The sequence below is a fragment of the Triticum dicoccoides genome, chromosome 7B (genome assembly GCF_002162155.2).
Source record: "Triticum dicoccoides isolate Atlit2015 ecotype Zavitan chromosome 7B, WEW_v2.0, whole genome shotgun sequence".
NCBI classification, from domain to species: domain Eukaryota; kingdom Viridiplantae; phylum Streptophyta; class Magnoliopsida; order Poales; family Poaceae; genus Triticum; species Triticum dicoccoides.
The window spans coordinates 30,582,872-30,589,094 of record NC_041393.1 but is presented as its reverse complement, the minus strand read 5'-3'; positions in this window follow the sequence as shown (position 1 = coordinate 30,589,094).

The window sequence follows — 6,223 nt, the reverse complement described above, 5'->3', positions numbered from 1 at the left end:
GTCCTGAAAAAACAAAATTACTGTGCGCGCTGCTGGGTCCCTACTGTCATCCTCACCATGTACAATCATCTCCTTATTCCTCTCGGTTGTTGACCATGTTGACAAAACCGGAGGGCGGCGCCGCGGCGAGCGCGGAGGACGATGGTGAGGCCTCAGACGGGAACAAACAGGAGCCGGGGAACATCACATCCAGCCGTGGGAGGCGGGAGCAGGCGGTCCCGCCGGCGCTGGTTTGGCTTTGGCGGCTCAAGGAAGAAGAGACTGAAGAAACGCGACAGACGTTGAATGTCAATCGAACGATCAAGGTTGGCACAATCGTTTTTTGACTAAGCGGACACCAAGTAGCATACTTTTTTATATATAGGAAAAAAACTGTGAGGAAAATGCGTTCGTCTGCCATCCTCCTCGCAGGGAACGTTCGCCACATAAGTGACTAGCACCCTTGGTTTTCAACCGAGAGGTCTTGTGTTCGAGTCCGAGGAACTCTCAATTTTGTCCTCCTTCCTTCCTCGCAAAAAAGGGAAAGAAAATCAAAGACTTGGGAAGGCGTACAGAACAAGCTAGTGTACTAGTAAAGAGACGTTGCCAAGTTTTAGAAAAAAGAAAGACGTGATCCTGTAGCTGGTTCGAATCCAAACCTAGACTATGACTATATATGGTGCTATGCTACTCTGCAAGTAATGAAACTGACATATCCAACGTTCACTTCTCCTCTTCTCTACTTACTCTGCCTAGCATCAGAAGCTCTGGCCGCAGCAACCATGTCCGCTGGCTGCTCGTCCACCTGCTCTTCAGCACGCAACAACCAGATATGCGCCAAGTCACCACCCGTACCATCGCCTGTGGGTCTCATCACACCCCCGCCGGCACGCGCACCGCAGCCGATTGCTCATTGCAACCCGCTGCCGTTGGTGTGGTGCCACTGCTGCAAATCACGCTGAGTCATCCGTCGCGTCTCAACCACAATCCGCAACCCTGGCCGAGTCTTCTACAAATGCCCAAATCATGGGATAATAATATGTTTAAGTGTTGTTCTGCTGCTTTCAGTTGCTGATTTTTGTAATAGTTTGGTTGATGGTCTTCCAATTTGATTCATGCAGAAAAGGGAAGATTCGTGTGATTTGTATTTCTGGGAAGTTGCTGATGTGGGGGAATGCAACTACGTTGATTATTTGGTTAGCCGAGGAATCCCAATACCAGCAGGTTGGGGTGTTGGACAAGTAACTGAAGGAACGGCAGAAGAGGAAGATGCACAGCAGAATGTTAAAGACGCAGTTCCTCTGATCATGGCCAAGGAACAACTGCTGAACGGCCTTGACAACAATGAGGAGATGAAAGAGCTTGTGAAGATAATGGGCAAAATCGATGTGCTATGTAGGATGATTGTCTCTTTATTTGAAGTGTATGTAGCACTCATGATGTATTCAGTGGCTACGACATGAGCACTTTGCTGAAACTAGTAATGAATGAAACCTGTGTAGCAGGCTGGGCGTAGTGTTGTGAACATATAATGATTTCTATTAACGGAAATCAGGGGGTATCCCCTTTTGCTCATATAAATAAATAGATAGCAGAGGCCCTGTCGGGTCAGCTTTGTTCTCATTCGAAGACGTCGAGCAAATTGCAGTCCAACAGCAAACTATGTCATCAAATTCAAGTTTCACAGCCAAATATGAGTACAACTAAACAACAATGTCATCATGTTTTAGTTGTCATACAATCACCAAACACAAATCAGCATACATAACAAGTGATGTTCTCACAACAAAATACTAAACAACATGTTCATCAGGTTTCAGTTGTCATAGCAAACACAATTTCACATAGTAGATAAAAAAATGTCTTCTAACAGGCAAATACGACAAAAGCAATGTAATCATCATCCGCAGCAGCAGTGTCAACATCTTCGCCATGTGTATCAGTCTGAATCATAATTCCCCATGGTGTCATCTTCTTCTTCGTCCTCAATGTCCTCGAACGTTGGCTTCTTCTTGATCAACTCTTGTATGTCCACAGCACGACATGCAATCTTTTCGCCAGCGTCATTGACGTGATGGTTCTCAAAGATATTAGGAACATCTGTGTTATCTTGTACATCAGGAGCAGTGTGAGCATCATCTTGTTGTGCAACTTCATTAAACGAATTCCTCTGCTCAAACCTCTGCAATACTCTCCAATCATCGCTATGCGCAAATGTGTCTTCCAAGAAAAATATCTGTGTTGCTTGATTTGCCAAAATAAAAGGCTTGTTGGTCTGGTACGCCGCCTTGACATTGATGGATTTGAAATAATCATCAGCTCTGGGTTTTGCGATCCTGGAAAACAGGTTATACCAACGACAGCACAACAGAACCACACACCGATGATCCTCGAAACTAGAGATATACTGCAACTGAACAATGTCTGTTATGTTAGCATACATTTCAGTTGTCTCTTTGTCATACGTATCCGTGCTCATGATGGCACTGTTTTGTGTCTTCCTGCCTCCGTCTCATGCAAGGGTGTTGTAGCGCACATCTCCAACAACGCAAGATTCATAATGTCTTACCCGAGTATCAGGACCCATTGCTAGTGAGTAAAGGGCATCATCAACTGCCTGCCCATCCTCCCGCATCTTCTTAACCTATGGTTAGAAAATAGACAAGCTGATCATCTTATGTACTCAATATATTAAAAAAACTGACAGTGCACTTCAAAAGCTTACATGGTTCTTGAACCATTTTGGAAATCCTGCCATAACCAGTTTGTCAATGTTTCTTGGATTTTGCGGTAGTAACTCCTCTTTGTACATGCTGCACAACATAGTGATCGCGTCAAACATCTAAATATATAAGAATGTGCTGCAAGTTTAGTAGATTACGATGTATAAGCTGCAGTACTGTACTTACTTGATATAAGGTAGTATCTCAGGACAGTTATTCAACACATACCAAACCATTTTGTCCAAATCTTAGGTTTGTCCTCTTGTCGACTCTTCCCTGTAACTCAAATAGAATAATCGAAAACATTGAGCCCGTGATTGTCTTCACCCACCTCTTTGCTAAGCTGATCAGCTGTTTCAATGTATTTTGAGCAGAATGTCAATGCTTCTGTAGCAATGTAGGCCTCTGCAATGGAACCCTCGGGTCTAGCTCTGTTCCTAACATAGCCCTTGAAAGTGCCTAGCCGCCTTTCAATAGGGTACATCCAGCCATACTGTACTGGACCTCTAAGTAGTGCCTCATCAGGTAGATGAACAGCCAAATGCACCATCACATCAAAGAAGGCTGGAGGATATATCTTCTCAAGGTCGCATAGGATAGTTGGTATCTTGTCTCTAAGACGCTCCAAAGCATCTATCCTGATATTTCTACTGCGGAGTTCCCTGAAGAATTGTCCCAACTCTGCAACTGCTCTGTATAAGTCAGGGCGGCCCAATCCTCTAAGGATAACAGGTAAAACCCTGGAAGTAGGACATGTCAGTCATGAGTTTTCAACCCTTGTACCTTGTTTCCATCTGCACTAAGTCTCCTTTCAGGGTTGGAAGCAAATCCATGTGGGAATCTCACACGTGACAGGACCTCGCAGAATTCTTTTCTTTTTACCTTGTCCAAGACATACATAGCTGGTGCCATATCCCGTGGTTTACCTTCATCTTGCACCTGCAAATCCTTTCTGATACCCAGGTGTGTCAAATCAATCCTGATTTTAAGGTACCTTTCGTCTTGCCTTCAATGTTAAGAAGTGTGCCGATAATGCTGTCACATACATTTTTCTTGATGTGCATCACATCAAGATTATGCCGCAGATCCAATTCTTTCCAATACTCCAAGTCCCACAAAGTGGACCTGCGGGTAAACAATAATCTCTCTTCTACCGTGCCACGCTTCCTTTTCCCTCTACCATTACCAGGATGGTTTCTTGGTGTAATATGTCTGACCTTCTCTAATTCCACTTGCAACTCATCAGCGGTGAGCCTCTTTGGCGCATCACAGTTTTCATGCTTTGCATTGAACACATGTCTTCGGTATTTTCTAGGATGCGACTTGTCCTTGGCAAGGAAACGACAGTGTCCAATGTAACAAATCTTGCTAAGTATTGCGTATGACAGCGGATTCCTGTCACAGCGAACACATGCATTGCAACCATGTGTCGTTCACCCTGACATAGTGCCCAAAGCCAGATAATCATGGATGCACCAAATTACAACAGCACGCAGAAAGAAATCAGCTGGTGGGCTGCTATATAGTCTCGAGTGAGAACACCCTTCCATAGCTGTTGAAGTTCCTCCACAAGAGGCTCCATGAACAAATCAAAATCCTTTCCAGGACTTTTTGGACCTAGGATGAGCAAGGCCATCATGTAGTTTGATTGTTTGGTGCAGACATTTGGAGGCATGTTGTAAGGGATAACAAGCACTGGCCACATGCTATATGTGGCGCTCTGGTGGCCAAATGGGTTAAATCCATCTGAAGCTAAGCCAAGTCTAATGTTTCTCGGGTCAGCAGCAAACTCTTTGTGTTTATCATTGAAGCTTTTCCACTCACTACCATGAGATGGATGGCTCATTACATTCTGATCTCTGTACTCCTGGTTCCTAGAATGCCACAGTACATCCTCTCTTGTTTCAGCATCATGAAACAACCTCTGCAATCTTGGTGTAATTGGAAAATGTCTCAGAACATTATGAGGAACCCTCTTCACAGCATCGCCATCTTTCCATCTTGATGATTTGCATTTCGGGCATTCACTTAAGTTGGCATAATCCTCCGGAATAGAACACAATTATTCTTACAAACATGGATCATATCATATCCAATTCCAACTGCACGAAGGAAATTCTTCATTTTACTGTAGGTGTGTGGCAGCTCAGACGCATCTGGGAAAGATTTGCGGAAAGCAGCCAACATTGATTCGAATGATTTGTTGGTCATCCGCTCAGATGTCTTCGCCTGAAGAAATGTGACCATAGCTAAGAAAACTGACAGCTTATTTCCTGGGGTGACAGCAACGTTGCATTGTTCCAACATGCGGGCCCACCATTTTTCTTCTGCAGGTGAAAGTTCACGGAATGCATGAGCATTTCGTAGCATTGTTTCAATGTTGGTCAAACTCACTGGCTCCGCCACCACCACCTCCTCCTCCTCTTCCACCTGAGCATCAGGCAGATCAAGATGGTGATCTGCTGCTTCCACGTAGTCAATAACATTGACGTTCACAGCTTCACCATGATGAACCCACCTAGTATATGTGACCGACATCCCATACAAGTGTAGATGATTTTGCACAGTTGACTGGGATCTTCTAACTGAATTCATATAACTGCTACACGGGCAGAGCACATCTGATTTCAGACCACCGTACTCAGCTCTGATAAAGTTCATGAAGTTTTCAACCCCCTCGACATATGCAGCAAAGAATCTTCGAGCAGAAGTTATCCAAGTCCTGTCCATCTGTTAGACATACAAATTAGTTCTTCTACTAGATATTACAGGAAAAACATATATGCTTTTTTATGAAGTCCAGAAAAAAATACCTAGGTCGATTTCTAAAGCTATGGCAAGATATTTGGACGAGCAGATCTAAGTAATGAAATATATGTAAAGCTAATTCAGCAAACAGATTTGAGTGCTAAATTATGGCAGGCTGTTTCAGCAGTCAATGAGCCCGAGCACACAGCCATCGAACTGTCGAAGGCCATTGCAGCAACAAAGATCGAGTATAAAACGGTGTAGAGCTATTTCACCTAACATATTGGCTACTAGACCATGGCAATCTACGTCACAATAAATATATGGCAGGATATTTTAGCAACTAATCAGCCTTGGCATGCCATCTTAGCTAAGCAGATTGAGTGCAGAACAGGGCAAGGAAGCTTATTAAGCAGAGCATATTGACAGTAAACTACTTCGGCAAACAGTGAGATTAATAGCGTCTATCAGCTAACATTCAGTGCTACACCGACATGAACGGGGCCTCAGTCTAGAATGCGCGTACAGTGGGATAAGCTGACTGTCGTGCGTCTCCACACGAACATCACCAACGGTGGTGGTGCTGACCGCCGTGCGCCTCCACAAGAACGTAGCCAGAGGTGGCGGCGCGGCTAGAGGACAGCAGTCTACGAGAGCGTACTGTGGGAGCGAGAGGATCACCGCGCGTCCCCTCGACGAACCACGGTGCCGACGTATCGGCGTGGAGGGGAGGGCGGCTTTGGCGGAGCGAATGGAGTGGAGGGGGGACGGGG